At 36.9% G+C, this 27615-nt stretch overlaps 1 long non-coding RNA gene and 1 pseudogene across 1 annotated transcript; both read left to right on the top strand.

Moving 5' to 3' along the window:
* Positions 1-585: 585 nt before the first annotated feature.
* Positions 586-27408, top strand: LOC141338623 (uncharacterized; annotated as a pseudogene).
* Positions 12024-22428, top strand: LOC141338640 (uncharacterized). Its single transcript, XR_012355865.1, has 3 exons — positions 12024-15622; positions 15745-20694; positions 21637-22428. It is a non-coding gene; the product is annotated as an uncharacterized lncRNA (long non-coding RNA).
* Positions 27409-27615: the final 207 nt, after the last annotated feature.

The raw sequence follows: 27615 nt of genomic DNA, 5'->3' as shown, positions 1-27615 counted from the left end.
AACAAGACAATCATTTTTACTCATCTAGAAAATCCTTCTTGATTTAAGATTTTTTAGATATTTTGGCTGGAAACAAGACAAAAAAATCTAAGCTACAAAAGCATTTTTTGCAGTGTTAAAGTTGTTATAAGTCACAAAAATTTATTATATTTCTTAACATTTGTATTACTTTTCATGTGAGAAAATAAAGTCATATATGTGGGACAGTGTGAAGTTGAGTTAATTTGTTAGGAAATATTTTGTTTGCAATATACCCTTAAACTGTTTCAGTTATAATTCAACTATATCAACTATAAAATTACTGTTAGATAACTTAATTGTCTTTTGGTGTGTTTTCATCAAAATGAGCACAAGTATTTTTTGACATTTGGTGAATACAAATGAGTTTTTAATATTATAGTTCGCCCAAAATATTTTAACAATTTGCAATAATGGAAAATATTGGCTTTTTTTTTGTGTGTGTGGTCATGGGTTTGTTTCATGCATTTGAAATGTTGAAGCATGAGCAGGACTTTTATTTTGGAGTGGTGCTGTGAAGTCATGCTGCAGCGTCGCTCTCCTGCATCTGTTGTGATTCTGCTGAGTTAAAGGTTTGTGTGTTTTTTTACATTTACACTGTTTTAAATCAGTGCAACCCGTCGAGTCTGTTTTATATTTTTTACAAACAACGTAAAGTTAATTTGTTAATATTGACTGCAACATTAATGCTTCATCTAACGTTTATGCAGGTTATTTTGTTCGAGTAAAGCGCATTCACACGTGAGTAACGTTAACAGAATCGTGTATCAGTTTATCTTACATATTATTAATTATTATGTATTCATTTATCGTGTCAGTTTTTAGTGTTTTGTCTAATTTTGGCCTGGTTTTACAGACAAGGCTTAGTTAAACGTGTCTTAGAAAAAAAAACATTGGTGGTGTGCATCTTAAGACAAAACAAAGACACTGAGACATTTTAAGATCAGTCAGTGAAAGTTTCTGTAAGTTAAAACAGATCAGACTTACATCTGAATCTAAGCCTTGCCTGTGAAACCATAGGTTTTTCATTTAAAGCCATCAATTATCACTCTGACCAAATCCATTACAAGTGTGCTGACTACTGAACTCTAGATTTAGTTTAGATTATTATTATTTTTTTGGTTACTCATTCTCATCTAAAACATGACAGGTTGTCCAAAAACAAAGAAAAACTCCTGCTGAGATCCACACACTATTATAAAGATGGCGTTTATTAAAGAGGAGGGTGAAGACGTGACGATTGGAGACATATTCATAGTCAAAATTGAAGATACTGAGGAACAAACAGGTTGGTTTTCATTCTCGTTCAATCCTTATTAAAATGCCAAGCTCTACAGGAATGCATTATCATTTTGAAGCATGTCCAGGGGTGTAAAATACTTGAGAAATGTAACTTAATTATTGTACTTTTTACTTTGGGGAATTTGTATTTTACAACTGAAACCTTTTGCACTTTTCCTTGATTTTATTTCTGAAGAAAAACTCATACTTTTTACTTGTCATAATTTTATTTCAATTAAATAATTTAGAAGTTGATACAATTAAATTAATTGTAGGGTAGTTGTGTCCACACACTGCTAAGACACCATGTAAAATCATGTAAAAGTGAATTTTGCATCTGATGACCCCTTCAACAACTAAAGCAGAAACGCATTGAGCTTAGCAGAATGTAACGAATGTAGACTCGGAAGTAAACACCCATACTGATACACCCAACCACTGAGATGATTGACTATATCCTTCACAGATAGATGCATAAATACTCAATTGGTGACCACATAATAAAATCTGTTACTCACACTTGGGTGTTGCAACATTTTATGGCAAATAGTTTAGATGCTAGGCCCTCATTTATTGGTTCCTACGCACACCAGTAAGTAAATCCCACATGTTCTTAAAGGAGTAGTTCACTTTCCGAATAAAAATTTACAGATAATATACTCACCCCCTTGTAATCCAAGATCATGTCTTTCTTTCTTCAGTCGTAAGGAAATTATTTCAGGTTTTCTCTATATAATGGACTTCTGTGGTGCCCCCGAGATTAAACTTCCAAAATAAAGCTTCAAAGGGCTCTAAACCAGTGGTTCCCAACCTTTTTTACTCCAGGGCCCCCTCCTTTTCTGGTCAATTTTGCAAGGCCCCCTTTTGACTGACATGTCCTTATAATGTACTTCCGCTGTAAAAAGTATTTATTTTTAGACCTTTTTTTAATCAACCAAAACATTTGTTTTGCCTTATTATTCTTCCACTGCATGTTTAAAAAACCCCTCAAAATTCAAACTTTAAATAATACTTTATAACCTTAAGACAACCTGCTCAATTCTAACTTTTTAAAATAATAGATATATACTATAATATATATATATACACACACACACACACACACACACACACACACACACACACACACAGATTTAAAGCTCCTGATTTTTTGACATCAGAGTACTTTCCTTAATAAGTGAACCTACCTACCAAAGAGGACAATAAAGGAGATGCCAAAAGACTCACTAAACCTCCCTTTGAACTTGACTGAATATCTACTGTTTGTATCCACTAAAAAAAAAACTTGATTAAAAATACAGCAAATATATTCTAAATCTGTTAAACACATCAATCTGAAGGCTGATCGGCAAAGATCAGTAAACTCCGTCAGAGTGAGTCTGCTGCTCATAATGACTGAACCTCACCAGATCCTCCTCTATCGGTGAGCATCCATTATAAAACACTCACAGGAAATTAATTTGGACAACTAGGCAAATGTATTTAGATTTCACACAAAAATACAATAGAGATCAGAGTCCAGAGAGCGCACATAGTTTGTGAATCATTAGCGGACTTATGCGTGCCTAATGTAAGATTCTTATATACACGACTGTTATACATAGGCACGCTCAAGTTCGTTATTATTACTCGAATCGTGTAAAGTACATTAGTGCTACGGTATTTCCTTCATGCATGTAGCCGAGATGTAGAACAATAAATCACGGCTGAAGGGGTTGCAGGCACTCCGCTTCACGTCGTGCCTAACAATGCCCTTCAGCCGTGATTTATTCACGATACAGCACGGCCTCAAGTACCTTATTGCTTAATTACAATGGGATAAAATGGCGCTAAACATACGCACGTGAATAAGCCAATATCGGCCGATCAATCGGAGCATCATTAGATAAGACCCTTGCAGATGAAAAGAACGATTGGATAGGGGATACGATTGGATCCCCTAAAGGTTCCTAAAGGTTAATAATTTTTAAAAAAGCTGTTAATAATTGGTTACACAGAACTTTATTACATTAATTTAGCACCATATACAACAGCCTACTTGCTGCACAGTCTACAACTTTTGTTAGGGCACCTTTTTTTGCGGGGCTTCCTAACAAGGTTAATTTAGTTTTGCTTTTTTAAATTCGTTTTATTTTTGTATAGTTTTTAAATTTGCAATAAAACTTAGTTTAGTTTTTATTAGTTTCATTAACAATTTTGTTAGTTTTAGTTTAGTTTCTATTTTGTGAACACATTTCTATTTAGTTTTTATATAGTTTAGTTTCAGTTTTAGTTTTTTAGAGATTAAATAGAGATCACGATTTCCTAGCAATTCTAAACTAAGCAAAATAATGTGAGACAAAATATTAATTGCATCAGTCTATTAAAAAGTGTTTAATTCATTTGAATGAATTATTAATAATTTAATACATAATATTTAAAATAGAATATATTTAATACACCAACTTTTTATATTAAATTTATGAAAAAGTGGTTTGAATGAATAAAATATTTGCTCACAAAAACAACTGGATGAATCTGCGTTTTTGAATCAATCTCTAGTATACAGACGGATTCTGATATATCGTATTTAATTCAGTCTAAACCACATTTTACTACCTTTATCCTAATGACTGTGCAATGCTGGATAATATAATCCTTACATCATCTTAAAAAGCAGCTACAAATAACAAGCAAAGAACATTTTACATTATCAAAAAACTTCATCTAACACTTAACTAGTGTAGCCTAGTCTAGTGCGAAGTGCACTTTAAAAAAACACTCCCGTTATAATCAGTTTATCTGTCTACACTGTATGATGAATAAATCTCTTCCCCATGTGGCGCGTTAAGGCGACGTAGCCACTCTATGCGTGTGTTTATACCGCGGCAAGTTTCGGAAGCATCCTAGAACTGACTCTCTGCACTGCATCGCTAAAGTTAGGTGCCTTTCTTGCTATCGTCAAAGGCATCAGCAACTGCACTGTCAGAAAAAATGTGCAACATTTGTACCTTCAGGGGTACAATGGCTTGTCACTGGGGCAGTACCCTCAAGGGTACACCCGTTGTACCCTTTCACATGGGTACAAATCTGTACCCTTGCAGTATGTACCTTACAAAGGCAAATATGTACCTTTGCTGAATTTAGTGCTAGGGTACCATAATGTCCCTTTAAAAAAGGTACAAATTCGTCTTTTTTAAGGGTACTGCCCCAGTGACAAGCCTTTTGTACCTTATAGTGGCAAATCTGGACTACATACAACACCTTAAAAAGGCCAGGATGCTTTTTATCACATTTATTAAACATTCAAAACATTACATTCTCACATTTTTCACAGGATGAATGTTTTAAGCTCTATCACAATGTCATAACAGGATGTATATTGCAAAATTTTACTTAAAAAAAATATATATACTCAATGTTATTATAAAGCAAATCATTTTTTTCCAACAGTACACATTTCATTAATTGATTTTACCCTAACATTTTATAACAAAATAAGCTCTACCTCAATGTGTCTTAACAGGATGCAAATATTGAGCAATTCTTTTTTTCCAAAAACAATTGTTTATACTATTTCTAACTTTTTAAAACCTTTTTATAAAATTGTAAATATCAAGAATATTAAGCTTAATATTACATTTTTTTTCATAATCAATACATTCCATTAAGTAATTTTTTTTTACTGCATTCTACATTTTCAAAAAAAACAAAAACGTTTTAAACATTTAGAATTAAAAAAAACAACTTTTTTCCAACAGTACACATTTCATTAATTGTAACTTTATACGCGTATTTTTTTTATTTTTTATCACAAACCATTTTTAAACCAGTTTAAAATTACAATTAAAAATGCAGACCTACTTTAATACATATGCTTTACATTTAAAAGTTATTATCTTGATGTCTGCATAATCACTAAAATGTAATTTGCGTGTGTACTGTTCAGAACTGGTCAGAAAGATGCAGGCTCTTGAGCATATTTGGTTATTTTGTGCATCTCTTCCAAATAACCAACAACTCATGAAAATTATTATCTTGCTCTGTTTAATTTTGGGTCACTATTTCATAGACATCTGGCTTATTCCTTTGGTCACACAAGTGATTGTACCTTTCTTTGGAGATTAAATGGTACAAACGTGGACCCTCTGGCAGTTGGAAACATATCGGTACCTTTTTTTACCCCTAAATGGTACATATGAGTACTCTAAGGTGCAACTATGACTTCACCATTTGTACCCTAAGTGTTCACAAATGGACCCCAACCGTACCCTTTTTTTCTGACAGTGTGGAGATATCTCTAACTATCGTCTATGTCTACAACCCTAACTTGGTGGTTCTTCAAGATCTTGACTGTAGCCTATTTCTACCGGTTTTTTTTCAATATAGTTAATTTATAGTTAGTTTCATTTCTACAAATGGTGCAAACTCTGCTAGATTATAGGTAAAAGATTCCCATTCCCTTGCCATTCTGTGATCAGCGATCGGCAGATCATGATCTTGGTGATCGGTGATCGGCCCCAAAAATGCTGATCGGAGCATCTCTAGTCTTATCATCAGGGTCTAGCAAAATGATCGGTTATTTTCTATGAAAAAAGTACAATTTATATACTTTTTAACCTCAAATGCTCATCTTGTTTAGCTCTGTGTGTACTCTGTGTAAAGATTATAAAGAATATAAATTGTAAATGTTTTTAGAAAATAAACGATCGTTTTTCTAGACCCTTCTTTCTTCAAGCCCTTTAAAGCTGCATTTTGGAAGTTCAAACTCAGGGGCACCACAGAAGTCCACTATATGGAGAGAAATCCTGAAATGTTTTCCTCAAAAAACATCATTTCTTTACGACTGAAGAAAGAAAGACATGAACATCTTGAATGAAAAGGGGGCGAGTACATTATCTGTAAATTTTTGTTCTGAAAGTGAACTACTCCTTTAAGTACCATGCTCGTTCACGTTTATGGTCATTTACACTCATGTATTTAACATGAGTTCACACTTCATCATAAATGAAGAAACTGTGAGCATGTAACGTTGTAGTTCTGTCAACAGTTAGGTTATAAAAGTACCAAAATCCAATTAAACTGCAAAACTGTGCATATATGTACAGTCAAACCAAAAATTAATCAGACACCTGATATCATTTTTGATGTTTCTTTCCTAGTGGGTGCAGGACACGATGTGTGAGTGAGAATGGCAAAATAATTATACCCAAAACTTTTTCATACGGTGGACTACCAGAAAAAATAATAAAATATGGGACCAAAAGTTATTCAGAGACTTTGACCTGCCCATGTTTTGCTTTAGTGCTTATTGTTTAATTGCTAATGCAATCCGTGATGGACAGATCGACAACGGCTGGTCTGTGTGGTAATACAGTACATTGGGCAGGACATCCAAACGCTCACCTATCATTCATCGACCTCAAATACGGCTTATCGCCTAAAATATTTAAGTAGTAGCAAGTTGACATGGCCGTTCAATCTAATGTTAATATAGAAAAATGCGCGCAATTGAAGTGCGAAGTGTGGAAGCTGAATAATAGCCCATTTACTGCATGATGGATGGAGCTTGCCCTTAAAATACTCCTTCATTTTTGGTCATACAGGTAAAAGTTATACATCTTTCAAGTCTTTAAAGACTCTATTTTTATTTGTGTGCACTTACAATAACAACGAAACGTTGCGCTTTTGTAATATATTTAAAATAAACGGTGCTTCCTGCCGTCTCGATCTCTGTGAACTTGAAAGCAAAACTGTTCAGGGGTGTCAAACTCAATCAGAGAAGGGGACAAAATTTAAAACACAGTGTAAGTCACGGGCCAAACAGGTTAACATTTTATTGAACAGACTAAAATCACTTTTTGTTTAATCAGAAATCTGAATTTGACCAACCAGAATACTGTAAATATTCTCAATAACACAAATAAAATAATAAAATAATACATTTTATAAAATAAATTAAATTTAAAAAATATATATATTTTGTTCAAATAATTTTCAAAAAGAGGACATTTCAGATATAAACAAGCTTGTGAAAATTGTGCAAATCTTGCAAATAAAACTGTATTTTGATTTCAGGAAAAGGTGCAAAAAAATAAAAATAAATAACAAAAATATTTTCTTTTCTTTTTTATGTCATTTTGTCCTTGTGGGATGTTTGGCATCTTTTCTTGGCTACAAGTTCATTAATGTTCGGGGTTAGGTTCTGAGCTGTGGAAACTCTTAGAGTGGAGTGGAGGTGTTCATCAGTGAGACGGCTTCTGTGTGCGTTTTTGTTCATCTTCATCAAAGAAAAAAGTTGCTCACACAAATACGTACTACCAAACATGCAGAGCATTCGAGCAGCTTGCGAGCGAAGTTGAGGCATCGTTTCGGGAATGAAGCGGGGGAACTGTGAGGGCCCCACAGTGTGATACTTTGCCTTGAGTATGCTGTTACACTGGAGTTCTATCAGCTCCATCTGAATGTTTGCTGGTGCTTTTTCAGCGTCAACAGCAAATGGATTACTGAACAGTTCTAAATTAAATTTCTGTGCTTCAAAGTCCGCAAAGCATCGTGTGAACTCAGCGCGCTCAGTTTATCAGCAAAATGCGCATTTGGTCAATGTCAACAAACAAATACTCTGCCTCCCAGGCAGCGTTCTTGAAAACCCGTTTTCAAAGTCTACTTTTCGTTTGGCCATTTCTTTCGGAGATATTTTAAGCACTGAACCATTTATCCACTGAATACAGATGAGGCTATGACAACAGCGCAGCAGGGAGGAGGGGCTGATGCTGCGATCTGTTGCTTGGTGATTAGAGGTCATGACCGCACGGTAACTTTTGTTGTGCATTATGGGATTTGTATTAATAATATTAATCAGCGGGCCATTAATAATAAACACATGAAGTTGTCTCGCGGGCCACATATAATTTTATCGCGGGCCGGATGTGGCCCACAGGCCTTGAGTTTGACATGTCTGGTATACTTGCTTTACAGACATGAAAAATATGTATATAGAGAATGAAATGGCTACTCAAATTTAACCAATTCAAATAGAAAACAAGTAATATCTAGCAAACATGTTGGTCAATGTTTTGATGTCTGTTTCTTTTTGCTAACTTTCATTTGCCTTCTTTCACCATAGACCTCATGCCGCTGAAAGAGGAGAGCATAATACCGAATGAAACTGAAGATAAAGAACAATATGAGACTCATCATGATTCTATAACTGGAGAAGAGTCTTTCAGTTACACAGTTCACATTGGAGAGAAGCCTTTCACCTGCAGACTGTGTGGAAAGAGTTTTACTCAAAAAGTAGGCCTTAAAAGGCACATTATAATTCACACTGGGGAGAGCCCTTTTACCTGCCAGCAGTGTGGAAAAAGTTTCAATAGAAAAGGAGCCCTTAAAGTGCACATGAGAGTTCACACTGGAGACAAGCCTTACACCTGCAAACAGTGTGGAAAGAGTTTTACTCAAAAAGGAGGCCTTATAAGGCACATTATAATTCACACTGGGGAGAGCCCTTTTACCTGCCAGCAGTGTGGAAAAGGTTTCAATAGAAAAGGAGCCCTTAAAGCGCACATGAGAGTTCACACTGGAGAGAAGCCTTACACCTGCAAACAGTGTGGAGTCAGTTTCACTCACGAAGGAAACCTTTACAGGCACATGAGAGCTCACACCGGAGGGAACATTTTCACTTGCCAACAGTGTGGGAAAATATTCAAAGCAAAAGTCAACCTTAATAACCACATGAGAGTTCACACTGGAGAGAGCCCTTTTGACTGCCAACTGTGTGGAAAGAGTTTTAATCAAAAGTTAAACCTTAAGAGGCACATGAGAATTCACACTGGAGAAAAGCCTTACACCTGCCAACAGTGTGGATTCGGTTTTACTCAAAAAGGAAACCTTTACAGGCACATGAAAAAATTACACTGCATATTTCAACCACAACCTTGAAGAGCACATGAGGATTCATTTGAGAGAACTGTTTTATGTCAGCAGTGTGAAAGGAGTTTCGCAGACAGAAGTGAGTACCAGGAGAATCTGGTGTGTATTCAACTGGATTCTATATTGACCGTTAGAGTTGGGGTACTCGATGTTGGATTTGGGCTCAAGGGTCATTCCGTGTCAACTCAACCAGAGGTCCCCAGCTCAAATTTTAGATTTTGCTAATATTTGAAAACCAATATGAAAACCAAAATATTAAATGTCATGGATGAATAATTACTGAGTAATCATCTATTTGTAGAGCGAGCAATTTAAAATGGCAATTTTCCTCTTAGATTCAATAATTTTGTGATATCTTCTTGAGTTACAGGCACTCAAACTTTAGAAAAAATAATATTTATGGCACTCAGACTTGTATTCAGTTTTTTTTGACAGAAAGAAACAAGATACATATCTAGTTTTAGCATTATTTGTTTTTTAGACATTCCTTTTTAAAACAAAATAAGTATATTTTTTCAAACTGACCCACATTTGGTTTTTGACCACTGGAAATGTTTACATTTTTAATGATTTACTCCTGGAGCCATATTGAAATTCCAATATCTCTGGAAAGATGCCAAAGTTTATTAAAGGAACACTCCACTTTTTTTTAAGTCCCCCCGAGTTAATAAATTGAGTTTTACTGTTTTGAAATCCATTCAGCCGTTCTCCTAATCTGGCGATATCACTTTTAGCATAGCTTAGCATAGATCATTAAATCCTATGTGGAACATCTAAGGGATAGATGACCCAAAAAATATTTGATTATTGTTTAATTACCATTAAGCACTGTAGAAGAAAAATGACTTGTAGCCGATTTATGAGCTGCATGGATCCGATATACTGTTATACATGTATTTGCATTCTCAACTGTTTGTTAATTTGAGACACGAATAATCACCAAATGCCTTTTTTTATTTTTAGGACAGTTCTGGAAAGGTTGGGCTGCTGTGAAACTTAAAAATGAGGTGAATGAAGTTCTCCTGTATATTTACTTTAGTAATTTAAGTTAATTATTTAAGCAAAGTTATTTCTGTGCACTTTGCAAGTTGAAACTTGTAAATAAAAGACAAGTGGAATTTCTGGAAATTGTTTTTTTTTTTTCCTGTAATTTTACACAAGATTTTCTTTATTTTCTGGAGCTTTTAATTTTCAATAAGGAAGTTAACTTAAGTATTGTGGAAAGTTATGTAAAAACAATGAAATTATAAATTTTGAACTGCTTTAATTCGAAAATAATTCAAATAACCAGCCGTAAAAGTGTTAATTGTAGATAATTTATTCAGATATCTGCAAGAATATATCAGTATAGGTTGTTCGGAACTGCAATTTACTCTTCTATTTACTATTCTTTGTCCAAAACTACAAAAATATATCAGCATAAAGATTATAGCACAACTACAATATAGCAAGTTTGTTCATAACTGCAGTATAACGATAAACCTTTGATCACAACTGTAACAATACTTCAATAATTTGGTTATAACTGCAATAGTATAAAAATATTTTTAAAATGATCATAATGCAACCATATTCAAATATAAAAATTTGTGGGGGGGGCGCTAGTGCGCAGTGATGGAGTAAGACGTTCTTTTTCGAGCTCCGTGTTGTGACCTCCGTTTAAAGTTAATATTTACTGCACACAAATTTTTTTTTTCTGCAACCGCCTGTTGTCTAAGTTCTGTCTTAATCTAATTAACTCAGTTTTAAGCCAAGATGCCCTCTAATAAGGAAAAAGAAGCACAAAGCGGGAGAGGCGCATCTTCCACTTCTGCTAGCAATGAAGCGATATTAGCTGCTATCACTAAACAAGGTGCGGAGCTAGCCAAAGTTTCTAAACTAGTGGATGGCCTTAAGAAATCGATGGAAGAGCGTCTTGATTCAATAGAATCGTGCTTGTCTACTCTTCAGAACAAACATCACGAAGTTGAACGTCGTATGGGTGATATTGATGAAGCTCTCTCGACTGCTGACAAACGCATCATGACATTGGAGGCCACATGCAATGAGCTTCAGGTGGCTAACGGCCGCCTCAGTGCCAAGCTCAATGATTTAGAGGGTCGCTCGCGAAGGCTTAACATACGGATTGTTGGAATCAAAGAGGGAGAAGAGAAAAGTCGTCCTACCGAATTCATCTCCAAGTTGATCCCAGAGTTACTTGGTAAGGATAACTTCAGCAAACCGGTAAAGGTGGACAGAGCGCATCGCAGTTTGAAGCCCAAGCCAAAGGAGAATGAGCGGCCGAGACCCATCATCGCTAAGATCCATAATGACAGAGACGTGCGAGACATTTTGCGGCTAAGCCGTCAGCTTGCTCCGCTTCGCTACAACGGTGAGAGAGTGTCGATTTTCCCCGACTATACGGCAGAGGTGGCAGCCCAGCGACAGTCCTTCAATACCGTGAGGAACAGGCTCACCGAGGCCGGAGCCAAGTGCTCCCTTCGCTTTCCAGCCAAACTTCATGTGTTCTACGACAACACCGTGAATGTCTTTGAGACACCAGCAGCTGCAGAACGGTTTGCCAAGACTCTTGAAATTAAAGATTAAGTATAATTGTCTTTTATACCGGTTAGCGTTCTCAGGTAAATAAGTTGTTTAAATAATGTAAAACTTGGCACCTAAGTTTTTTTTATTTTTTTTTTTTTTATGGGCAGCAGGTGCTAACATAAGTATCTGGACTTTTCATTCAACGTGCGACTTGCGGATCCTATCTTCCCGGTCTAAATTTTTTTATTTATTTTTTTTTTATTTTTTTCTTGCACGTTATGCATTATTCATGATTATGTTCATAATTAAGGCATAGAGTATTATCTGTGCAGTAATAAGTGAGTTTGTATTGGTATATCGGAGGTTCTCGCGGGGCTGTCGGCTTAGGTTAGCCTTTAGTGTATAATGGCTCTGTTACCCGGCAGTCTCCTAATAGGAAGAATGACAAGCCGCATTGTTTTCTATGGCGGTTTGGGGTGTGTTCACAGGGGGGGTGTTTGTTCTTTGTTAATCTGCCAAATATTGAACTTTTGTATGTCAGTCTGCTTTGTTTGTTATGTTTTAATTTAGATGCAGGATAATTACTCAAATAGGTCAGATAGAGGTCCTATTACTTTCATATCTTGGAACTGTAGAGGCCTGGGTGGAGCATTAAAGCGGGGGAAAGTATTTTCACACCTTAAATCTCTATCAGCAGATATTATTTTTCTGCAAGAGACCCATATTCGACCAACTGAGCAAGGGCGTTTGCGATCTTTATGGATATCACATATTTACCAGTCCTCTTTTTCTTCTAAAGCAAGGGGTGTTGCTATTCTTATTCGTAAAACTATTCCATTTATTTTCAAGTCCATGCTAACTGATCCAGCTGGGAGATTTGTCCTTGTCACAGGTACAATTAACTCTGTCCCTTTAGCCCTCTTAAACATATATGCCCCTAACTTCGACAGCCCTGATTTCTTCTGCAAAATTTTCAATCTTGTGGCTAACCATAGCACACACAACATTATTATTGGTGGTGACTTCAACTGTTATTTAGACCCTCTGGTTGACAGGTCTTCTTCTAAACCAGCCCCACCTTCAAAATCTGTGCCTATTCTTAATAATCTGATAAAGTCGCTTGATTTAGTAGACATATGGAGACTCCAACACCCCTCTGACAGACAATATTCTTTTTTCTCTCCAGTACATGGTAGTTTCTCTAGAATAGATTATTTTTTAGTCGACGCCAGGCTAATATCAAAAGTAGACAATTCCACTTATCATAGTATTTTAGTCTCCGACCATGCTCCCCTTTCAATTAATGTAAACTTGAACTTGAATGCATGTCACTATAACTGGAAATTTAACCCCATTCTACTCTCAGATAAAAGTTTTTGTGAATATATATCTATTAAGATCTCAGAATTTCTGCAAAGTAATGACACAGGGGATGTCTCTGATTCAACATTGTGGGAGACTTTTAAAGTAGTTGTCAGGGGACAAGTCATATCATATCAGTCTTCTCGTAAGAGAGCTAGACTGAGACGTCTTTCCGAGATTGAGTCTGAGCTATCTGCTTTAGAGGATTCTTATAGAAACTCAAAATCTGAGGATACACTAAATGCTATTTTGAAAATCAAATATGAGTACAGTCAGATTCTTGGTGGGCAGGTGAGACATTATATCTGCAGGCACAGAAAAAACACATTTTGAGCTGGGTGAGAAAGCACATAAACTGCTTTCTAGACAGTTAAAAGGAGTGCAAGCAGATAGGGCAATACATAAAATCTATTCTTCTAATGGTCAGCTAATAACTGATCCTAAAAACATAAACAATAGATTTTTTGATTTTTACAGCCAATTATATACCTCAAAGTCTACAGCCACTGACACAGAGATAGCAAACTTCCTCAATGCACTGGAAATCCCATCCCTTGATGATGGTGCCAGGCAGGTTCTAGATGCATGTTTCACATTGGAGGAAATTAAAACTGCCATACGCTCCTTCCCTAATGGCAAAGCTTGCGGTACCGATGGATTTGGTATAGAATTTTATAAAGCTCACATTGACACCATTGCACCCCTTTTACTTCGGATGATAAACTGTTCTTTAGAGGATGGAGTATTTCCTCAAACTCTCTATGACGCTCATGTCTGTTTGCTTCGGAAAAAGGACAGAGATGAAGCTGACGTGGCATCTTATCGTCCTCTAAGCTTGCTGAATTCTGACCAAAAGATTATAGCCAAAGTTCTAACAAATCGGCTGAACAAATATATTGGCACCTTAATCCACCCTGATCAAACAGGGTTCATTTCTGATAGATTCTCTTTCTCTAACACCCGCCGTCTGTTGAATGTAATGTACTCTACCAAGTTGCCCCATGCTGCTGCTATCTCTTTAGATGCTCAACAGGCTTTTGATCAAGTTGAATGGAGATACATGTTTGCTGCCCTGGAAAAATTTGGCTTTGGTGACAAATTTATGACTTTGATAAGGATGCTATATGCATGTCCCAAGTCCTCTGTTCTGACAAACTTCGATAGATCTCCCCAGTTCATGTTAGGTCGTGGCACGAGACAGGGATGCTGTCTCTCCCCCTTGCTTTTTGCCTTGGCTCTTGAGCCCTTGGCGATAGCTATTAGAGCCAGCTCTCAAATTAGTGGGATAAGATGTGGTAGATCTGACTGTACCATTGGCCTGTATGCAGATGATGTGATTTTGACTCTGTCAGATGCAAAGTCTTCCATATCCCCCCTCCTTGATTTGATAAAGCAATTTGGGCAATTTTCTGGGTTCACTATCAACTGGGATAAAAGTCTGTTCATGCCTTTGTCGAATGACCTAGACCCCACTTTTCTTAATGGTCTGCCATTTAGGCTTGCAACGGATCACTTCAAATACTTAGGGATTAACATCACTAGAAATCCTAAACTTCTTTTTAAACACAATTATATGGAATTTATTGCTAAACTTAGAAGTATGATTGAAAAATGGAAACTTCTTCCTTTATCAATAATAGGGGGTGTTAATATTATTAAAATGATTGTGCTACCCAAATTCATCTACCTTTTTCAAAATGTACCCATCTTTCTTACATCTTCTTTTTTTAAGACAGTAGACTCAATCATCATGCCCTTCATATGGGCCTTCAAGACGCCACGCATAACCAAGGCGCATCTCCAGAAACCCATAACTGAAGGCGGCCTTGGACTTCCTGTTTTGCGCCATTACTACTGGGCCTGTAACGCCAGAACATGGGTTTTCTGGAACCACGCAGCAACTGCTGGTGGTCAAGAATGCAACCTCCATCCTAGCTGGCCTGCAATAGAATCTCATAAGGCAATATCACTAACTGGAGCATCCTTACCTGCAGTTCTGTTCTCTGATTCAAACTTGCTCACCAAATTACTCAAACAGTTAAAAGCTGATTTTATTTTATCTAATTCATTCAGAATACTTAAGCAAATTAAAAGTGTGTTGAAACTCTCTGTTTTGTCCTGTTATGCCCCTATATGGCAAAACCCTTCCTTTAAACCTGGTTTGATGGACTCTACATTTACTAACTGGGCTGTAAAGGGTCTGTCTCTAGTGAGGGATTTCTATCTAAACAAATGCTTCGCATCTTTTGCTCAACTTCAGGAGAAATACCAAATTCCTACCGGGCATTTTTTTCGTTATCTACAAATTAGAAATTTTGTAAAACAGTCTCTACCACTTGATCAGATGCCAGATCAGCACAATTTTTACAATCTTTTGTCTACAAGCCCTATATCCAAAGGCCTAATTTCTTCGTTTGTTTCACTTTTCACAGTTAACATATCTTCTCTTCACATCAGAGATGCCTGGATTAAGGACATAGGTGTAGAAATTTCAGATGGGCTCTGGGAAATGGGATTAGAAAGGGTTAGTGCATGTTCCATCAATGCTAGGCTTCAGCTTATCCAGTATAAAATAATACATCGCTTACATTACTCCAAAACTAAACTTAATAAGATCTTCCCCTCTGTCTCTCCTACCTGTGACAGGTGCAAATCAAGTGCTGGGACCCTTGCACATCTTTTTTGGGACTGTCCCAAACTTAGAGGTTTCTGGGATGACATTTTTCATTTATACAGCGATATATATAACAAGCCATTGCAACCAGATGGTATCTTTGCAATACTACATTGCTCTGACGATTCCATAACTCTTCCAGCGGCACTGCAAGAGGCACTTATGTTCGGTATGGTTATCGCAAAGAGGGTGATTTTGAGGGAATGGAAATCTAGCTCTCCACCATGTTTTAAACAATGGCTGAACGATATGGTGTCCTGTTTATATCTTGAAGAGTTGCGACATACCTTATCAGACAGTTGTACCAATTTTTTTAAGATTTGGGGTCCCTTTATTGATTATATTAATAGGGACAAGGATACAGTATCAAACTAGGCATACCTGGGTATTGTACCTTTTTGTATGTTTGTCTGCTTTCCGACTACGCCCCTTGTATGTATTCAAGCATCTGGGACATTACCTCTTGGAACTCTTTTTTTTTTGGATCTCTCTGCTCTTCATTTTATGGACAATTCCTGTCACCTAAAGAACATTTTCACCATCTGATGGACTGACCTGCTGAGATTTAAATTTAGTTTGGACTGGCAGTATTTGTAGTTTGTCCTTGTGATGTCTTGTGTTGGTTTGTGTTCTGTCTGTCAGTTGTCAAATAAAAAAAAAAAAAAAAAAAAAAAAAATATATATATATAAAAATTTGTCCAAAAGGTAAAATTAGGTCACAACTGCAACAACATAACAATTCATGACTGAAACAGTATAAAATTATAAAAAGATATATATAATAAACTCAACAATACACAATAAAAGGATTTGTTCAAAACTGTAACAATATAGCTGTTTGGTAAACAAATAACAATAATTAAATTGTCTTTAAAACTGAGCCACCTGTGAACAGATTAATTCATTTTGACAAAAGTCGAGGCATGAGAAAAACCAAATAATTTAACCATGAAAGCAAATTATCACCAACTATTTTAAGTCACTGACACTGCCAAGAATTTCTGCTAGGCAGTGAAGGAAGATCTGACACTCAAAGTTTTTACTCCAAGTTAATCAGAAAGAACCTTTGGACTGACTGCCATAGGTCCCATATTGTCAAAACCGAAATTTCCTGGCTTTTTTTAATGGTAACTAAGATTTAGGGGCTAGGTAACTACCATATAAGTTTCAAAACAGTCAATCCACAGTTAAATGCACACAGCCTGCATAAAGTAGCTGTTTATTTTCACGAGCCGCCGTGACTTCCGTAAAAATGTGACGTTCGATCTACTCAGTCACCGCCTTCAGTCACCACCCAGAGCACCAATCACCGTCCCACCCTCCTTTTGTCAAACTCTGACAACATCGCGTTTATTCCATTACTGAGCAACAACAAGAAGAAAACAAGTCGAGAAAACGTTGTTCAGTCGATGGATGTCAAGAAAACTACATCACTGCACAGGCTTCCATTAATAATATAAAAGACCAGTGGCACGTCAACTTTAGCCTCTTTCACACAGCGATTCTGGAAAATACACGGATAATGTGTCCCATGATTTATTCTGGAATTGTTTGATTTGTTTCAATCACACAGTGATTTTCCAAAATCTATGCGTGCTTTACCCACAACGATCCAGTAAAGACATGTGACGTGTAATGCGACGTGTACCTTGCACTAAACTGAAACTGCCGCGGATAGTGAGGAACTCCCTAACCACTGCTTAATCCAGTTTGCACACATTTTTTCGTCGTGAAGAGTTGCACGATATAATGTGCATCATCACTACAACACTGCCTTTGTGGCATTGGTTCTGGCTTTTGTTCACACAGCGCTGGTACTTGTTGTGCCGGGACTGATCCCAGCAATGTTACTAGGTTCCCAAACCTGGGATCGTTCCCGGAATCAATCCCGGGACATGTTTGCGTTCACATAGAAGGCACTCTGGCAATTTTCCAGCAATTTTCCAGAATCAACGCACAGTGTGAAAGGGGCTTTACTAAAGCAATAGTTACGTAGCTTACTGCAATCAGTGTATGAAAAAAAACAAACACATTAATTACCATTCTGATGGTGCGTTCACACCAGACGCGACTTGCGCGAATATATCGCGCTATTCACGCGTAGTTGGACGCTTGAACATTTAAGTTTACTCGCTTCATTCGCGCGTGACATTTACTTCACAACAGACGCGAATTCGCGTCATGGGAGGGGCTTCTGCCACTCGTCAGCGGGAAAGTAGTTGTAAAATAGGTGAATGAGCTCAATTTGCCAGCTTTAGCTTGCTTGTAGTCTCAATGTGTATGTAGGTCAGATTGAGTAAAGAGCGTTTTTTTAAAATTTACCAGATTGCCCGACCTCTTCACTCACTTTCTTCCAAGCAAGATCCTTTTTATTCCTGATGTATCGTACAGCACCGAGTAACCACAGACGGCAGCGGTGATTTTGTCCACCATTGTTGTTTCGGATTTCTGCCTCCGTCACTACTAGAGCAAGCTCCTGATTGGTTAACGGGAAGCGAATTTTCGCCAAAGTTCAGATTTTTGAACCTGCGGCAAACGTTTGAAACGCTCAATTCACGCCGATTCATTTGCGGCGCCTCATTCGCGCGTTTTGCGCCGCAGGATGGCTATTTGCATCTTTGCATTGACTTACTATGTAAATCACTCGCGCTTGCCGCTTCATTCGCGTCCGGTGTGAACGCACCATGAAACATCCCGTTGAGTATCACCATGCACCAAGCCACAGCAGGCTATAGTAGTTACATGTAGTTAGCCTGGCAGTGTGTCACTAAGAAAACAACAGGCCAATCAGAAGAGAGGCTCATGAAAATTAATTAGACGGGCCAAAATCGACCTGTTCTTGACAGAGCTCCTAAGAGAGGAGCTGTAAAAATATATAGAGATGGTTTTTGGCACTTATACCGCAAATATATATTCTTAAGGACTCCAAAAATGTGTTTTTAAAAAAACCTTTAAATGGCTGTTAACTATGACTTGGTCAACAGAAAACAAAGTTCTCTGCCGTCAAAGGGGATCTTCTTGTTGTTATGCATAAGAAAATGAAGGGATCAGTAACACTGACAAACTTAAATTCCTGCAAATATTAAATTTTACAATTTTCAAACATACTAGACACAGTAACGCAGGGTATACTTGGAAGAATATGATCGCAAGTCCAAACCTTGAAATTATCAAGACTTTCATTGGAGACTGTATCTGGACACTCGTCAACGACCAAGGCAATTCAAGTATCGTACATTTAACTAAATGAAACAGAGGTTTAGTTTAAGCTGTAGACCCCATTGTAAAATGGTGGTGGTTTCACTCAGGTGGTTAACTGACAATTTTCCATAGCTGCATTTTCTTGTCTCTCTAATGGCTTCTCACTTACCCTTCCCCCATGTATTGAGTGGTTGTATGCTTGTTTGTTTACAAAAGTTACGTGTTAGTTCTTCGTTAATAAAACTCTTGTGCACAAATTACATGAGTTTCTGATTCTGTCACTGCTTGTGGATATTGTCCCTTTTTCGATTCCTGATCTAAGCTACATTCTCTAATGCAATAGTACTTTAAGAAAGTTATTTTCTATGGCCAAGAAAATATAATTTCTTAGGGTTGACCAAAATTTTGGCTGGGGTGCACATTTAATTCTGCATTGAGTTTTTTTGTGTGCTGTGGTTTATAAAGCTATGGTTTTATGTTTTTTGGATACAATCCGGGTCAGCACCCGGACATCCCTTTCAGACATTTTCCTCTTACGTCGACAGTTACTCCTGTTGGATGTGGTTCATCTTTTATAATGGTATGCTGACATTTCCGTGGAAAGTCCTGATTGTAGATGCACCAAAAATTGCTCCTCTTTTGAACTGTGATATGTCTATATATTTAATGTACAATTGTGCTATTGCTCTGCTAATTCAACTTTACACTCTGGTCTTACTGTTAGAATGTAAAGTCAGTGAAAATTGGCTACCAACGCTAAATTGCTTCCAAGTCAAGTTTGGCGGCCACTTCCAAATCAAGCCCACCAGAAACTGCTTCAGATAAAAGTCCTCTTACTATTTAAAGAACCCTTCAATGGCCTCTGTTTTGGCACCATAGACTCTGGTTCTGTCCAGGGAATCTGCCATCCTTGAGGTCATTCCCGGATAGTTGGCCTTGAACCTGGTCCACCACACATCACTTGACCCCTTCTCTAAATTCACAGTGGTTCTTTCGGTTCTGTTACTGTCCTTGGTAATCCCAATAGCCAGTACTTTGACAAGGGATCTAGTCACTGGGAAACCATGTTTTCCCTGGTAAAAAAAAAAAAAGTCTAGTCTGGTTTTAGCTGGTCATAGCTAGTCAGCAGGCTGGTTTTAGAGGGGTTTTGGCCACTTTTCCAGCCTGGCCAAGCTAGTCTTAGCCAGTTAAACCACCAGCTAAAACTAGCCTGACCAGCCTGGCCAGGGAGACCAGCTAAAACCAGCTACTTCCAGCTTAAACCAGCCAACCAGCCTAGGCTGGTATTAGCTTTATTTTCATCAGGGTTGCCACACTGTAACAAATTTATGTAGTTTTCACAGCATTATTACTGTAAAATGAACAAATCCATACTGTAGAATATATATACAGTACGTTGCTGTAAATCTGCAATGCATCATGGGTGAAAATACAACCGCGGGAAATTCTACAGTAAAATTATATTTTCCTGTGAATCACAGTACAGTAGTTGTGATCTGCATTTTTCTCTCAGCTGGATTAACCGACGTAATGGGCGTATTTTTTCCAATTTGATCTCAGAAAGGTAAAGTTGCTCTTTATTTTTCCATATTTTTTGTCATTATTGTTATATTTACAGTTTTCACTCGAGACATTATGCGTGTTTAACTTTTAGAGAGCGTGAGAGAGAGAGTCGACCGTGAGAGGGAGCGGTGGAACTGGGCGGACATCCACATTAACCGGTAAGTGTTCGCATATTATTGCAAAAAGCATAAAATTTTTATATATTTTCAGGCATGGCAACATTTTATTGCTAAAGCCATTATTTCGGTAAAGAATCAGGACAGGATATAGTATTTGAAATAATCCAACTAACTAACAGTCTTCTTAAGGCTGGTAGTAGTACTACATTTATATGGGTACACGCTCATATAGGTGTAGGAGGTAAAGAGCTAGCAAGATAAATGGGTGAAGAAAGCAGCAGGAAAGTCTGATATAGAGGTAGTTATCAAATACAGCAAAACTGAAGTCAAGAGCATAATTAAATCTAAAATAAATGGAAAATGGCAATCTCTATGGGATAATGAACAATCTGGAAGACACCTGTATATCATTCAAGGAAAGGTGGGGAGGAGTATGAATACATGCACAAGGAAGAAGGAAGAAGATGTGCTGTCTAGAATGAGGCTAGGACATACAGGATTAAATAGCACATTATTTATATTGAAAAAGCATGTTGATGGAATGTGTGAATATTGCAATAGTCAAGAGACCATAGAGCATGTAATTATGTACTGTCCTAAATACCATCAAGCCAGACAAATATTGATTTTGAAACTTAGTGAAAACCAGATGACATTAAATGTACATGACATACTGCAGAGATACTCTGGTGAAATTACTTTCCAATTTTTGTTTTCTTTTTTGAAAATATCTGGGTTATTAAACAGAATTTGAGAAAGTATAGGCTGACCTTTTGTATCCACACTCCAGTCCAGATAGTGGCGGTAATGCACCAAAAGCTAGTTGCCAACCGCCATATAAAAGAAGAAGTAGTTTCACCGTGCTCTTTGTTGTTTTGTAGTGATTCTGTTTTAGTACCTGTTAGAAATGTAATTTCTGTAAACAGAAAATACAGATTTTGAATCTGGTCAGTAAATACCTGTATTCTTTTCCTCATTAAGTTTTGAAGCAAGCAATATCTGAAGAAGTATCAGCTGAACTGAGATCTACTGCTTTAAAGATGGAGTTTATTAAAGTGGAGAGTGAGGAGAACACAAGTGAACTAGAAACCTGGAGAATAAAACAAGAGGAACCAGAACCTTTGAACATAAAACATGAGGAACCAGAACTTTTGGGGATAAAACATGAGGAACCAGAACTTTTGGGGATAAAACATGAGGAACCAGAACTTTTAGGAATAAAACATGAGGAACCTGAACCTTTGGGAATAAAACATGAGGAACCAGAACTTTTGGGGATAAAACATGAGGAACCAGAACTTTTGGGGATAAAACATGAGGAACCAGAAATTTTGGGGATAAAACATGAGGAACCAGAACTTTTGGGGATAAAACATGAGGAACCAGAACTTTTAGGAATAAAACATGAGGAACCTGAACCTTTGGGGATAAAACATGAGGAACCAGAACTTTTGGGAATAAACCATGAGGAACCTGAACCTTTGGGAATAAAACATGAGGAACCAGAACTTTTGGGGATAAAACATGAGGAACCAGAACTTTTGGGAATAAAACAGGAGGAACCACAAACTTTGAAAATAAAACATGAGGAACAAGGAGGTTGGTGTTTAAAGGAACACTCCACTTTTTTTGGAAATAGGCTCATTCTCCAATTCTCCCCCGAGTTAATAAGTTGATTTTTACTGTTTTGAAATCCATTCAGCCGTTCTCCTGTTCTGGCGATATCACTTTTAGCATAGCTTAGCATAGATCATTGAATCCTATTAGACCAATAGCATCGCGTTCAAAAATGACCAACGAGTTTCGATATTTGTTGTATTTAAAACTTGACTCTTCTGTAGTTATATTGTGTACTAAGACCAGAGGAAATGCAAAGCTGCGAGTTTCTAGGCTGATAATATTAGGAACTACACTCCCATTCCGGCGTAATAGTCAAGGAAGTTTGCTGCCGTAATATGGCCGAAGCAGGCGGAGTATTATCAGAAATGAGTTCCCAGCTAGTTTAGCATTTGCACATGTGCTGCGTGGTATTACTGCTCCTGCTTCAGCCTTATTACGGCAGCAAACTTCCTTGACTATTACGCCGGAATGGGAGAGTAGTTCCTAATCTTATCAGCCTAGAAAATTGAAGCTTTGCATTTCCACCGGTCTTAGTACACGATATAACTACAGAAGAGTCAAGTTTTAAATAGGACAAATATGGAAACTCGTTGGTAATTTTTGAACGCGATGCTACTGGTCTAATAGGATTTAATGATCTATGCTAAGCTATGCTAAAAGTGATATCGCCAGAACAGGAGAACGGCTGAATGGATTTCAAAACGGTAAAACTCAACTTATTAACTCGGGGGAGTTGGAGAATGAGCCTATTTCCAAAAAAAGTGGAGTGTTCCTTTAATCTTCATTCATCTTTAATGACTGTTTGTGGTACATTATTTCAAGGTTTTAATAATACTGACATTTCAATCTGCTTTGATGTAGTGAATTGTAATAGAAACAATCTTTAAAGCTGATCAGTCTGTTGAAAGTATAGATGGGGCAGCAAAACCACTTCCAGATCTAGTAAGAAACATTTAAATTCTGCACAGAATTCTTGGTAACACTTTCTATGAAGCCCCTATTTATAATACATTATAATGGTATTTCTAAGGCATTGTAATGAATGAATTATATATATGTACATGTAACATGTTGTATCATCTTATGAATAATTATAACAATTACAATATACTATAGTACTTGAGTATTTGAGGTTCTAACGTTAAAGATTATGATTATATATAAGGCATAATGGACGGCATATTAAATCTACGCAATTTATAATGGATTATGTCATATTACATTTATTTTTACATTATATTACTTTTTATTTTGATGGTCCCCCTGGTCAATTGACTAGAAGCAACTTTGCAACTACATGTCAACTCATACTTTTTAGATTATTAGTAGACTTAGGTTAAGGTTAGGCTAGGTAGAAGGTTAACATACTTGCAAAGTTACAAATCAGTTTGTCATTTGGGGGACCATCAAAATACGGTGTTTGAATATATGTATGTACTAATCATAATTACTGCTAGTTGACATGCAGTTGAAGAGTTAGTTCTACAGGGTACCATCAAACTGATAATACAAATGTGTCATGTTACACATTCATCTGATACATGAACTTATGGTTTTTTGAGAAATATTATTAGTGTTATTATTATTACTTATAAGTGCTCTTTGTGTGCTTTCAGTAAAGTGAAAAGTGTAACACGGTAAGATATGAGACTTGAAATGTGTTAAAACTATGAGGAGGTAATAATACTCTTAAAAGCTATAACCACAAATAAAGAGAAATTATAATGTATCAAAACTGTTCTTATGAATACTAATGATATAATACAACATACAAAAAGTGTTTTGCATAATGCATTATGCATTTATTATAGTATTTTATAATGTATTGTAAATACGGGTTTCAAACAAACTGTTACTGAACTCTTTTATGAACAGATCAAACAAGGCTGATGCAGAAACAGTAGTGTTAACTATAGTCATGTCCAATGCTATTACATTATTAGTTTGAGTTTGTATTTTGGGAGAGAAATTCAAAAACTTTTTAACGACTTTTAAGTATTCCATACAATACCACTATAACCAGTAGATGGCAGGAGAGGCACACTTATTGACTCATTAGTCATTAGTTTCTTATATTTTTAAATGATAAAATAACTATTTTAAAACATCAAATCATCAAGCAACTTTTTTTGTGTATATAGTTAGAAAAGTCTCAAAACGCCAAACTTTTTTTAACTTTTTTTTTTAACTACTTTAGTAGTGTCTCTGAAATACTGCTGAATCTCTCTCTCTGCCTTTTTTTTTTTTTTTTTTTGCTGTCTCTGTGTTAGTGGCAGCAGTCTGATCTTCTTCATTCATATTTAAGCGTGAATGAAAACCGTTTCGCGGGGGGTGCAAAGTTGTATGAAAAAAATAGAATATTTGAATCTCAAAAATTTAAAATCGAAAGCCAACCAACCGAACGAATATTCGAATATTCTGGTCCAGCCCTACTTTATAGTAGAGATGTTCCGATACCCTTTTTTCCTTCCCGATACCAATTCCGATACCTGGGCTCGGGGTATCGGCCGATACCGAGTACTAATCTGATACCTGGGTGTGTAATTGTATATACAGCTGTAGATAATACTAATAAATTATTTTATTGTGTGCTTCAGACTTATTCCTTAATAAAACAAATATACAGTGAACTAGAGTATTTTTATTATATGACAGTAATATTTTTTCATATAGTTAGTATTACTAATCTGGTTTTCTGACGTACATCAGCCCTGTTTATAACAGAGAATTTTGGCCAGAATTTGAAAGATTCTCACTAGATCTCGCAGCAACCTTATTCATTGTGCGGCATTTTCAAATGCTCCTCACTGCATCTCGCAGCAGTGACAGTGTTGCAAAATCAACGTTGGCTCCCGAATAAAGCTGTTTGGGGTTGGTGCAAGTTTGTTTGCGTTGCAGTCCAAGCTGATAAACGGTCAGCGCTGAGCAGCTCAAACGTGTCGTGTTAGTTTCACTTTCGTTTCGCGTGCCATTTTATGTTAATCATCTGGGACAGAAATGGCAGAGCTTATGAGTTGAACAACGCGGTGGTCGCGCCAGTGTGACCGCTCACGAAAATTAGTAACACTGGCAGAAAAATTGGTCACAGTCTGGAGCCCTTTAATATTACCGCAAGTGTCCCGCGCGCTTCAGTACAAGGAGTAAACAAACCACGCGCCTGTACAATTCATTAACACAGAGCCACGCATTAATTCATATTTAAACAGTCGGTTTTTGGCTTAATATTAGTCCATATCACGATTTGATTTAAGTGTAATGAACTACCTTTGATTAATGCATCAAACTTTGACAAATTCCGTGACGTTCCGCGTTAAACTGTAAATTCCATTTTGACTGGATTCCGCGATTCCGTCCGTGTTTTCCGCATCGCAGAAATCATAAAGCCCTACATATGAGACATGCCACCGTTTTAGCGGACAAACTGCTAGCACATTTGTATTTCTTCTTCGCTGCTCTAAACAGTGGTTGCTTGTGGCAACACTGTTTGCATTCTGAGCCGCGAAGAAGAACTGGCTTCTGATTTGCTAGCGGGACTAACTTATATCTTAATAAAATGGTATCGGATCGGTACGTGGGTTCAAGTACTCGCCGATTCCGATGCTAGATTTTTTTGTGGTATCGGCGGCATTTCCGATACTAGTATCGGAATCGGAACAACCCTACTTTATAGCCTAACCCTTTGTGTACATCTGCCATTGAGAGCAGCTGCGTCTCCACAACATGGCGCTGCAACACTACTACTTATTCTTATGGGATGTGTTAAGCTAATCTACTCACACCGTGACCTGGACAAGTGAGGGGGTGTTTGAACGAGCCTTTTTAGGGAGTTGTGGCTGAGTCTTGACTTTCATAATCAATATCTCTTTGGTTTTGAGACTTTAAGCTTTGCAGCTTCACAAATCTTATCTAGGCACAAACAGCTTTTAACACTCCAAAGGAAACCGCATCATATGCCCCTTTAAATTATCTTTATTATTGATATCCCACACACCAGCTCTTCCAAATCTGCTTCTGGCGCACACATGCGATCAATGTGGTAAAGTGTATTTAGCTGCTTCAGGTCTGAGGAATCACTTGAAAGTTCATACAAAGGTGAAGCCACATTCATGCCATTTGTGTGGTAAGAGTGTTTGGCATTTACAAAGGTTGCAAGTATATGAGAATATAAATACTGGTGTCAGAGAATGCATGTGTCCTAAGTGTGAAAAGATTTCTACTTCAGAAACTTATTTAAAACTGCATAAGAGGATTCACACTGGAGAGAAATCTTATGATTGTTCACAGTGTAACAAGAGATTCAGTAAGTCAGGATACCTGAAAATACATGAGAGGATCCACACTGGAGAGAAACCTTTTAAGTGTTCACACTGCAACAAGAGATTTTGTCATTCAGTACGTTTGAAAATACATGAGATGAACCACACTGGAGAGAAACCTTATAAATGCTCACACTGCAATAAGAGATTTAGTGAGTCAGCATGTCTGAGAACACATGAGAGGATTCACACTGGAGAGAAACCTTATGAGTGTTCACACTGTAACAAGAGATTTAGTCAATCAGTATCTCTGAAAACACATGAGAGGATCCACACTGGAGAGAAACCTTATAAGTGTTCACACTGCAACAAGAAATTTATCCAGTTATGATATCTAAAAATTCATGAGAGGATCCACACTGGAGAGAAACCTTATAAGTGTTCACAGTGCAACAAGAGATTTAGTCAGTCAGTGCATTTAAAAATACATGAGATGATCCACACTGGATAGACACTTTATAAAGGTTCACACTGCAACAAGAGATTTCGTCAGTCATCAGATCTGAAAATACATGAGAGGATCCACACTGAAAAAAACAGTATCATTGCACTGGATGTGGGAAGCATTTTAGTCAATCATCTGCTATACACAGTCATGCAAAAACAATCAGTTGTTTTTTTTGTGTATATCTCTGGCAGATTTACACATACTGGTCTGGCATGTATATGTATACCTATCCCTACTTGAAAATTAGTAGGAGAGCGATCAATCTCATTAGTTTTCACTTTTACTTTCAGTAGTTAATGATCATGTTGCTTTGAGTCATTATCAAATGTTACCTTTTTTATTAGTACATTATCTTCACTTTTATATTTTATTAACAACATTAGTACAACATTTGGTCAGCTGATTGTATTTGCATGAGAAAAAAATTATTTACTCTTTAATAGTTGAAAGCCATGATGTTTTTTGTTTCAAATATCTAAATAAAGCTTTTAAATGGAATTGAATTAATAGTCTTTGTATTTTGCTGCATAGAGTGCATATGTTTTTCGAGACATTTTTCGCCAGGATACCCAAACG

The sequence above is a fragment of the Garra rufa genome, chromosome 1, assembly GCF_049309525.1.
Source record: "Garra rufa chromosome 1, GarRuf1.0, whole genome shotgun sequence".
Classification (NCBI taxonomy): Eukaryota; Metazoa; Chordata; class Actinopteri; order Cypriniformes; family Cyprinidae; genus Garra; species Garra rufa.
The sequence above is the reverse complement of the archived record's forward strand: the minus strand, read 5'-3'. Positions and strand labels throughout refer to the sequence as shown.